General features: G+C 42.7%; 1 non-coding gene across 1 annotated transcript; it reads left to right on the top strand.

The window, feature by feature from the left end:
* Nucleotides 1-214: 214 nt before the first annotated feature.
* On the top strand, nucleotides 215-378 carry LOC114202440 (U1 spliceosomal RNA). The gene has a single exon (XR_003607798.1). It is a non-coding gene; the product is annotated as a U1 spliceosomal RNA (small nuclear RNA).
* Nucleotides 379-12,034: the final 11,656 nt, after the last annotated feature.

Here is a 12,034-nt window from a genome sequence, read left to right as displayed (position 1 = left end):
AGACAACATTGGGGTGCGGTTCTCGACGGTAGAATTCCCGGGGCTGTGGAAGTAGCAGTGTTGTTGCTTCCATTGTATTAGGAAGTATTGTGTCGAGGGTGAGGATGCTTGGGACAGGAGTGGGTGCTGATTCTTTAGGGTGTGGCTAGGCGAGTGATCTTATGTGTAAGTGGAAGGCGCTTGAGGCTGGTGTAGGGAGGAGGCGGGGCGAGTCACACTTACCTGGCAGGGGTGATACCACGATCAGGCAGGCGGTTTTCCAGGAGCGAGGCCTGTCCGTTGCCCTGAGGATGCAGTGAACCCTGAGATTTCCCCGAAGGTGGGAAACTCGACTGCATAAATTGGAGTAGTGAGTGACTGTGTTTGAGCTCTCCCCTGATAACGGGTGTGTAACAATAAAGTGTTTGCTTTTCATCTTGCTTTTTTTTTTTTCCCTTGCATTGCTGGGCCACAGAGTTGACACTGGTGACACCAGTGCAGTGAGAAATGCACCGCCATTTTTCAGGCTTGCTTTATGAAGGAGCAGCGTTTCGCTATTTCTCATAGAAAACGTAGGAGAGTTTCTATCTGCAGGTCTAGAAAAGAAACCTTGGTTGTCGTGTTTGCATTTTATTGAAATGAGGGGGAAATGAGCCCTCATGAGGAGACAGATCACTCATCTGAAAATGATCCAGTTGACACCAAGGTGAGAATCACCAAGAAGGACAAGAAAGCATTTCTTGTAACCACATCCCATCATGTAAAAACATTCAGCAGATACATGGAAATTGTAAAAAAAAAAAAAAAGAAGAAGACCAAATCTCATGTTAAGAGACGAAAACCCACAATGACCATTTTGAGTTCATTACTGTGTATGGTGTGATTTCCAACAGCCTTGGGGGAGATTTGTCCTGACAGGTTCAGGAGAACCTGGAGGTAACTTGTTTCCAGAGTTAGTTTCCCCCAGGCCAGGAAAGGGGATTTCACACCCCTGCACTGTTAGTGAGGTGCTGAGTGCCTTTCAGGAGGGGAGATAAATGGGGCTGGTGGTTGTATACTGCATGTACTCCCCGTTCTCTGGGACTGGGTACAAAGGAGCTCCAGGAGCCCCAGGGCAGTCCTACTCACAGGTGTCTTTAGAAGCCCAAACACACTGAGAGCAGGAGAGGATTACACAAAAAGGATAAAAGGGATCCCAGAGGATCTGGGTTGGGTTCCTAGAGGGTTTTTTCTATGGGTAGGTGGGAAAGAAGACTTGTACATAGCAGGAACTCAGGAAACATGGCCAATGGGAGTGGAGCAGATTGAAGGCATTTCCTAGATTTTTAAACCTTTCTGCTAACATGAAAATCATAGTATGTGCCTGGCCATAAGAGCTGCCCAGAGGGACACATGGCTGGCTCAGTCAATACAGCATGCAACTCTTGATCTCAAGGTCATGAGTTAGAGCCCTACATTGGTCATGGAGTTTAGCTAAAATTAAATAAAAATGATAAATAAAAGACAAATAAGGTGCATGCATCAGGAATCCAGAGTTACACCCCCTACGGAAATTGGGGCAGCTACCGTGGTCCTTGCAGATCAAGAGCCTTTCTGAGCCCTGAGAGAATCCTAAATGTTGCCTGTTTCCCAAGATCAACCCAGAGACCCTATATTTTTAATATTTGTTGGGTTTCCCATGTGAGTTCAGAGGTCCACTGGCAGACAAAGTTGAGAAGCTGAGTACAGAAGTAGACCAAGAAACAGAATCTTACCTGGATGTACCACTTTACTCTGTGCCTTCACTGCAGTCTTGCCTAAAATGGGAATGGGCAATTGAAATACCTTGCATTCAATACAGGTTAAGGAAAAATGGAACGTTTGGGTTAACAGTTTATATTATTGTGTCCTCATATTGAATTTGATTGCCAGGGGAGACTCTATTAAACGTTTTCTAGGTTCTGCAGGTGGAAATGAAGGCCTAAGGGACAAAGCAATTATACAACTCAGAGTAACTTTGGTAACTTAGTATCTTCACACTTGGCACAGTTTTCTTTCATTTCATGTGATCCCATGGTCTCACTCTTGATTCTAAACATATTTGTACAAGGAAGTTGATATCAGTACCAAACCTAAAATCCATACCACTAAATGTGGCAGTGCTTATTCCTAATGGTTCTTTAGGCTCCTTTTTTTTATTATGTTATGTTAATCATCACACACTACATCAGTGGTTTTTGATGTAGTGTTCAATGATTCATTATTTGCGCCAAAGGCAAGGGAAGCAAGGGCAAAAACGAACTATTGGGACTTCATCAAGATAAAAAATCTTTTGCACAGCAAAAGCAACAGTCAACAAAACCAAAAAACAACAGACAGAATGGGGGAAGATATTTGCAAATGACATATCAGATAAAGGGCTGGTATCCAAAATCTATAAAGAACTTATCAAACTCAACACCCAAAGAACAAATAATCCAATCAAGAAATGGGCAGAAGAAAGAATTTATCAAACTCAACACCCAAAGAACGAATAATCCAATCAAGAAATTGGCAGAAGACAAGATTTTTCCAAAGAAGGTATCCAAACGGCCAACAGACACATGAAAAAGTGCTCAACATCACTCAGCATCAGGGAACTCCACATCAAAACCTCAATGAAATACCACCTCACACCAGTCAGAATAGCTAAAATTAACAAGTCAGGAAATGACAGATGTTGGCGGGGATGTGGAGAAAGGGGAACCCTCCTACACTGTTGGTGGGAATGCAAGCTGGTGTAGCCACTCTGGAAAACAGTATGGAGGTTCCTCAAAACGTTGAAAATAGAGCTGCCCTATGATCCAGCAACTGCACTACTGGGTATTTATCCCAAAGATACAAATGTAGGGATCCAAAGGGGTACGTGCACCCCGATGTTTATAGCAGCAGTGTCCACAATATCCAAACTATGGAAAGAGCCAAGATGTCCATCAACACATGAATGGATAAAGAAGAAGTGGTGTGTATATATGTATATATATGTATATATATGCAGCCATCAAAAGGAATGAAATCTTGCCATTTGCAATGACGTGGATGGAACAGGAGGGTATTACACTGAGTGAAATAAGTCAATCAGAGGAAGTCATATATCATATGATCTCACTGATATGAGGAATTCTTAATCTCAGGAAACAAATTGAGGGTTGCTGGAGTGGTGGGGAGTGGGAGGGATGGGGTGGCTGGGTGATAGACATTGGGGAGGGTATGTGCTATGGTGATCGCTGTGAATTGTGTAAGACTGTTGAATCACAAACCTGTACCTCTGAAACACTAATACATTATATGTTAAAAAAGAAGAAGAAGGAGAAGGAGAAGATAGTAGGAAGGGAACAATGAAGGAGGGAAAATCGGAGGGGGAGACAAACCATGAGAGATGATGGACTCTGAGAAACAAACTTGAGGGTTCTAGAGGGGATGGGGGTGGGGGATAGTTTAGCTTGGTGATGGGTATTAAAGAGGGCACATATTGAATGGAGCACTGGGTATTATGCGCAAACAATGAATCATGGAAAACTACATCAAAAACTAATGATGTAATGTCTGGTGATTAACATAACATAATAAAAAAAATGCTATGAGTGAGAAGCAGTCTAAACTGGATATTCTAACAGCTAGGGTAAATGAGGAATGAGGCAGAAGAGCGAAATGGTGATCTAGAATATAAGCTGATAGGAAGGAAGGAAGCTGAGGAAGATATAGACTTAGAGAGATCAATGATGTCTTGAAACATTCCAATGTCAGAATTATTGGGATCCACAAGGGGACAGAGATAGAAAGGACTAGAAGGTGTATTTGAGTAAATCATAGCTGAGAACTTCCCTAATCTGGAGAAGGAAACAAACATTCCTGTCCAAGAGGCAAAGAGGACCCCTCCCAAATCAATAAAAATAAATAAACACCCCAACATGTAATAATGAAGCTTGCCAATCTTAGACCCAAGAAAGCTAATCTGAGAGCAGCTAGGGGAAGAGATTTCTTAGGTACAGAGGGAGGAACATCAGAATAACATCAGAGCTGTCCACAGAAACCCAGCAAGCCAGAAGGGGCTGGCAAGACATGTTCAGGGCACTAAATGAAAAGAACAAACAGTCAAGAATACTTTACCCAGCAAGACTGTTATTCAGAATGGATAGAGAGATTAAAGAGCTTTCAGGACAGGCAGAAACTGAAATAATATGTGACCACCAAGGAGGCTTTGCAAGAAATGTTAAGGGGAATTCTATAAGTGAAGAGAAACCCAAGAGTCACATAGACAAGAAAGAAACAGAAAATCTATAAAAACAGGGAGTTTACAGGCAATAAAATGGCACGAAATTCATATCTTTCAATACTTAGTTACTCCTAACGTAATTGGGCTGAATGCCCCCATGAAAAGACACACGGTTTCAGACTGGATTTAAAAAGTGGGACCAAGCCATATGCTGTCTACCAGAGTCTCATTTTGAACCTAAAGTCACCTCCAGACTGCAAGTGAGGGGATGGAGAACCATTTACCACACTAACGGACCTCAAAAGAAAGCTGGGGTAGCAATCCTCATATCAGATAAATTAGATTTTAAACCAGACTGTAGTAAGAGATGTAGAGGGATCCTATATATATCACACTTAAAAGTTCTATCCAACAATAAGATCTAACAATTGTAAGTATCTATGCCCCTTACATGGGAGCAAGCAATTACATAAACCAACTAATAACCAAAATAGAGAAATATATTGATAATAATACATTAATAGTAAGAGACTTAACACTCTACTCACAACAATGGACTAATCTTCTAAGCAGATCAACAAAGAAACAAGAGCTTTGAATGACACATAGGACCAGATGGACTGCCTAGATATATACAGAACATTCCATCCTAAAACAACAAAATACTCCTTCTTCTTGAGGGCACACCGAACTTTCTCCAGAAAAGACCACATACTGGGTCACAAATCAGGTCTCAATTGCTACCAAAAGACTGAGATTATTCCCTGAAACTGGAACTCAACCACAAGAAGAAATTTAGGAGGAATTCAAGCACTTGGAGGTTAAAGGGCATCATGTTAAAGAACGAATGGGTCGACCAGGAAATTAAAGAACTTAAAAAATTCATGGAAACTAATGAGAATGAAAACAAATCGGTCCAAAACATATGTCGTATTACAAAGGCGGTCCTAAGAGGGAAATACATAGCCTTTCAAGCCGCTATCAAAAAATTAGAAAAATTCCAAGTGCACACAATAACCCTGCACCTAAAGGACCTGGAAAAAGAACAGAAACTAAAGACCTTTACCAAGCAGGAGAAAGGAAATAATTGAGATCAGAGCAGAAATCAATGAAATAGAAACCAGAAAAACAGTGGGAAAAAAAACAGGTCAATGAAACTAGAAGCTGGTTCGCTGAAAGAATTAATAAGATAGATAAACCACTGGCCAAACTTATCCAAAAGAAAAGAGAAAGGACCCAAATTAAATGAAATCATGAATGAAAGGGAGGAAATCACAACTACCATCAAGGAAATAGAAACAATTATTAGAAATTATTACCAGCAACGATATGCCAACAAATTAAGCAATCAAGAAGAGATAGATGCATTCCGGGAAACTTATAAACTACCAAGACTGAAACAGGAAGAAATAGACAATCTGAACAGACCAATACCCAGTCAGGAAATTGAAACAGTAATTAAAACCTCACAAAAAACAAGAGTCCAGGGCCAGATGGCTTCCCAGAGGAATTCTACCAAAAATTTAAAGAAGAAATTATACCTCTTCTACTGTGGCTGTTTCAGAAAACAGAAATATAAAGAAAACTTCCAAACTTGTTATATGAGGCCAGCATTACCCTGATCCCCAAGCCAGACAAAGACCCCATCAAAAAGGAGAATTGCAGACCAATATCCCTGATGAACACTGATGCCAAAATACTCACCAAGATCCTAGCCAATAGGATCCAACAATACATTAAAAGGAATATCTATCAGACCAGGTGGGATTTATACCTGGGTTGCAAGGGTAGTTCAATGTTCCCAAATTAATCAACGTGATAGAGCACACTAATAAGAGAAAAGACAAGAACCATATGATCCTCTCAATGATACGGAGAAAGCATTTGACAAAATACAGCATCTTTTCTTGATTAAAACTCTTCAAAGTGCAGGGATAGAGGGAACATAACTCAGTATCATAAAAGCCATCTATGAAAAGCCCACAGCGAATACCATTCTCAATGGGGAAAAACTGAGAGATTTTTTCCCTTAAGGTCAGGAACACGACAGGGAAGCTCACTCTCACCATTAGTTTCACCATTAGGAAACTAATGACAACAAAAGAAGTAAAAGGCATTCAAACTGGCGAAGAAGAAGTCAAATTCTCTCTTCACAGATGACATGATCCTTTATGTGGAGAACCCAAAAGACTCCACCCCCAAGTTATTAGGACTCATACAGCAATTCCACAACGTGGCAGGATACAAAAGCAATGCACAGAAATCAGTTGTGTTGCTATACACTAGCACTGTAACTGAAAAAAGAAATTAAGGATTCAATTCCATTTACAATAGCATCAAAAATCATAAGATATGGAGGAATTAACCTAACCAAAGATGTAGAGGATCTATACTCTAGAAACTACAGAACACTTATGAAAGGAATTGAGGAAGACACGAAGAGATGGAAAAACATTCCATGCTCATGGCTTGAAAGTATAAACATTGTGAAAATGTCTCTGCTGCCCAGAACAGTCTACACTTTCAAAGCAGTCCCTATCAAGATACCGTTGGCATTCCTCCAAAGAGCCAGAACAAACAATCCTAAAATTTGTATGGAGCCAGAAAAATTGCCAAGGGAATGTTGAAAAAGAAAAACAAGGCTGGGGACATCACAACGCCTGACCTCTAGCTATATTACAAAGCTGAGATCACCAAGACAGCATGGTATTGGCACAAAAACACACATGGATCAATGGAACAGAATAGAGACCCCAGAAATGGACCCTCAACTCTATGGTCAACTAATCTTTGACAAAGCCAGAAAGACTATCCAATGGACAAAAGACAGTCTCTTCAGTAAATGGTGCTAGCAAAACTGTACAGCTACATGCAGAAGAATGCAAGTGGACTGTTCTCTTACACCACACACAAAGATAAACTCAAAATGGATGAAACACTTCAATGTGAGACAGGAATCCATCAAAATCCTAGAGGAGAACACAGGCTGTAACCTCTTTGACATTGGCCACAGCAACTTCTTTCAAGACATGTCTCCAAAAGCAAAGGAAACAAAAGCAAAAATGAACTATTGAGATTTCATTAAGATAAAATCTTCTGAACAGCAAAGGAAACAGTCAGTAAAACTAAGAGGCAACCCATGGAATGGGAGAAGATATGTGCAAATGACATTACAGATAAAGGGCTGTATCCAAGATCTATAAAGAACTTCTCAAACTCAACCCCCCAAAATGAAATAATCCAGTCAAGAGATGGGCAGAAGATGAACGCACACTTCTCCAAAGAAGACATACACACGGCTAACAGACCCATGAAAAAATGTTCAACATCACTAGCCATCAGGGAAATACAAATCAAAACCACAATGAAATACCAGTTAGAACGGCAAAAATTAACAAGACAGGAAACAACAAATGTTGGTGAGGATGTGGAGAACGGGGAACCCTCTTACACTGTTTTGGGAATGCAAACTGGTATAGCCACTCAGGAAAACAGTATGGACGTTCCTCAAGACGTTAAAAATAAAGCTACCCTACGACCCAGGAATAGCATGAGTAGGTGTTTACGCCCAAAATACAGATGCAGTGAAAAGAAGGGGCACATGCACCCCAATGTTCATAGCAGCAATGTCCACAATAGCCAAACTGGAAGGAGCTGAAATGCCCTTCAACAGATGAATGGATAAAGAAGATGTGGTTATATACATATAATCCATGGTTATATACATATTCATATATAACATATACAATGGAATATTAGCCATCAGAAAGGATGAATACCCACTATTTGCATTGACATGGATGGAACTGGAGATGATTATGCTAAATAAGTCAAGCAGAGAAAGACAATTATCATATGGTTTCACTTATATGTGGACCAACAACACAAATGCCCATCAACTAGTGAGTGGACAAACAAAATGTGGTATATATGTAGTATATAAAGTATATATATTCTATCCAGCAAAATAAGAAGCAAAGAAATCTGATCCAAGTTACAGCGTGGATGAACCTCAAAAACATTATACTAAAGTGAAAGAAACCAGTCACAAAATGCTACATAGTGTCTTATTCAATTTGTCCAGAAAAGAGCAATCTATAGAGACAGAAAGCTGATCGATGTTGCTTGGGGCTGGAGGAGGGAGTAGAGATTGTCTGCAGAGGGGCTGGAGGGAGTGTGGGAAGGTGAAGGAAGCCTCTAAAACACACTAGGTAGTAGCTGAACAATTCTGTCCTTGTAGGGTACTTTTACAATGGGTTAACTTTATTGTATGTAAATTTCATTAAAAAAAAAGATAGAAGGTGAGAGTCCCACATCAATGTGTCCTGGAGTCTCCAGGCAAACACTGCCTGGTGAGGGGCCACATCCTGGAGTCCCAGCAGGTGGTGACTCAGAGCCTGGTTTCTGACCTCCCAACTGGAGTCAGGGATTCAGTGCCTGTGCCTTCAGGCTTCGGCCCCGGCAGTTCCCCTGGAATCCACCAGGCGGCAGATGACTTAAGGGAGGAGCCCTCCAGGTGGCACAGGGAGACCAGGGGGCAGCAGGCAAAGACGGGGGGGGGGGCACCAGCTGGCTGGAGATTCGGGGAAGAAGTGAGGGCTGCAGGACCCACTAAAGCAGCTGGCAAGATCTGGATGGATCTTATGTAGGTTTGGTCCCCGGGGTGGGCTCTAGCCACCAACTTTAAGGGTAACAGCCAAAGGCGCCAACTGACCACCACGGAGAGTAGCTAACATGAGGCTGATGGTTGATATTATAGAACGAGAAGGAACTCCTTGTCCCTGCCATCTCCAGCTGAACAGAGATTTCAAATTCCTCTTGCCCCATCCAACCCACCCAGGCCTGAGACACTGAGTCTTTTCTTTGGGCGCATCTGCACATTGATACTGAGCTGGAGTCAGCAGGCACTCAGATGCAGGAAAGCGGGGCCCAGGGTCATCCCCACCTGCTCTTGCAGCCCCAAAGCTGCCCTTCTAAGAATGAAGACCAACCTCCTGGGCTGAAGACCTCCGATTGCCATTCTTCCCTGCGTGTCACCTGTCGCACTCACTGCGAGTTCCCTACGCAGGGGCAGGGGGCCAGACCACCTGTGCCCCTACATGCCACCCTCTCTGTGTCTGCAGAGCAGGGCTCCATGGGGCAGGACTTAGGGTCTACTCACCATGCAGCCCCTTGCTCAGAGCAGAGCCTGGCACCTAGCAGGCGCCCACTAAATGTTGGGTGAAGGGTGCATTCTGCCACAGGGGTGGTGGGCACTGAGAGTTCCACTGCCACTCTAAGTCTTCAGTCCTAGAGGAACCTAGATTTTTCACATCAGCTGTTCTTAAAAAACACCTTTATTCTAGCAGCTGATTTAGATTCAAGCAAACCTCTTAGAAATGTCTAGAGGCAACACCTGGAACAACACTGAGCTTCCCCACCCAGAACAGCTTAGTGGCCTCAGCCTGGAATGCTGGTGGCAGAGAAAGGGGTGCACATGGAAAGCTGAAGAGGAGCAAAAGGATGGAGTGTAGGCAACCTGGAGTGTGAGGGGGAGAGAGGGAGAGAGAGTAGGAGTGATGGAGGGAGGGTAGGAGAGAGGGAGAGATTGGCTCTGGCCTCTTGCTGAGGACAGCTCAAGGGCTCTGAGCCCTCCTTGCAGGGGCCTCAGGGGGACACTGTGGTCCTTCCAACTGGAACAGGTGTGCAAAGACTAAGGGCTCCCGCTAGTCTTATTTCCTTGGCCTAGGCTGTGGATGTTGATCCAAGACTCCGGGGCTGAGGTGACCCAAAATAGGGAAACTCCCATTGTCACTGCTCCTCTCTGCTGGCAAAACCCTGGGGTGGCCCAAAGCAGAGGTATAGAATTCTATCCATGGCCAAAATATGTTTCAAAACTGAAAGTGAGAAAAAAGAGTGTGGGAAGGAAGAAATAAAGCTACAGTTGACCTGTACAACACAGGTTGGAAGAGTATGTGTACACTTATACATGCATTTTTTATAAACAAAGCATACTACTCTAAACGTATGTTCTCTTCCTTATGATCTCCTTAATAACACTTTCTTTTCTCTAGCTTACTTTACTATAAGTATACAGTGTAGAATACATATAACTTGCAAAATATGGGTTAATCGACTCTTTATGTTATCAGTAAGGCTTCCAGTCAACAAGAGGCTATTAGTAGTTAGGTTTTGGGGGAGTCAAAAGTTATACACAGATTTTTGACCTTGAGACTCAGCACCCTTAACCCCACATTGTTCAAGGATCAACCTGTATCTCTATTTACCAACGACATGCTCCTAAATATAGAAAAATCTCAAATACTCCACACACAAAAATATTAGAGTCCATAAACTCATTCCATAAAGTTCCAGGGCACCACATATACAAAAGTCATTTGTGTTTCTATGCACTGACAATGAACAATCTGAGAAGGAAGTTAAGAAAACAATTCCATTTACAATAGCACCCAAAACAGTAAAATATTTAGGAATAAACTCATTCCAGGAGAAGCAAGACTTGTACACTGAAAAGTATAAAACATTGCTGCAAGAGATTAAAGACCTAATGGGAAAAAAGCTGGATGCATGCATTGGAAGATTGAATGTAGTTCATATGGCAATACTACTCAAAGGGATCTACAGATTCAATACAGTGCTATCAAAATTTTTTCCTATGCATTTTCTAATTGCTGTCAATCCCTTGCAGTACATTTCCTTTTGGACATTGTAGTTTTCATCTCATAAAGATAGGTAGGGTCACCTGGGTGGCTCAGTTGGTTGGGCATCTGCCTTCGGTTTGGGTCATGATCCCAGCGTCCTGGGATCAAGCCCCACATAGAGCCCCACATCGGGCTCTCTGCTCAGCAGAGAGCCTGCTTCTCTTCTCCCTCTGCCTGCCCCTCTGCCTGCCGCTCTGCCCACTTGTGCTCTCTCTCTCTCTCTCTCTCTCTATCAAATAAATAAATAAATAATCTTTTAAAAAAGATAGATAGGGTCTTGTTTATCTTTTCCATTTACCTATTTAACATTTTCAACTGATGGAAGACAGTTATAATAAATGTTTTAATGTCCTTTTCTGGTGGTTCTCACATCTGTGTCAGCTCTGAATTATTTTCAGATGATTGATCTGTCTCCTGATTAGGGGTCATTTTGCCTGTGAGAGCCCAGGCCCTGTTCCCTTTAAGGCTTTAAATGATTGCCCACTGACTTGCTGTCCTTGCCTCCTATGGAGGCCCTGAGCAGGACCACGCTGCACGCCACCCCAGGGCCTCTCCACAGCTCTGCTTAGGTGACTTTCCGCAGCTCTGTCCTCCCCAGGACGCTGTCCTCTCAGCTCAGTGTCCTCAATTCCAGGAGGTCCACTGGGCTCCTCTCAGTTTCCCCTCCCCCCACGCCTTGCTTGGAAACACTCTGGAGGCCGTACCTTGGAGCAGCTGTAGGGCTCCACTCAGCTGTGTGTTTTCCTGTCTGGGAAGGTTGTCTTCTTTGCCTGATGTAGCTTGGAAATCTGCATTTCATGCATCTTGTGTGTCTTTTTAGTTGCTTTGTTGTTTCAAGCAAGAGAGTAAATCCAGTTCCCCTGAGTCCATACTGGTGTGGCCCTCATATTATAAAATCAAGTTGATGAGGGTTGCTGGAGTGGTCGGGGGTGGGAGGGATGGGGTGGCTGGGTGATGGACATTGGGGAAGATATGTGCTACGGTGAGCGCTGTGAATTGTGTAAGACTGTTGAATCACAGATCTGTACTTCTGAAACAAATAACGCAACATATTTTAAGAAAAAAGAAAAAGAAGAAGATAGCAGGAGAGGAAGAATGAAGGGGAGTAAGTCAGAGGGGG

This window comes from Eumetopias jubatus, unplaced genomic scaffold (genome assembly GCF_037043125.1).
Source record: "Eumetopias jubatus isolate StellerSeaLion01/CBP00866 unplaced genomic scaffold, mEumJub1_p1.0 scaffold_185, whole genome shotgun sequence".
Classification (NCBI taxonomy): domain Eukaryota; kingdom Metazoa; phylum Chordata; class Mammalia; order Carnivora; family Otariidae; genus Eumetopias; species Eumetopias jubatus.
This window is presented reverse-complemented; position numbering and strand designations above follow the sequence as displayed.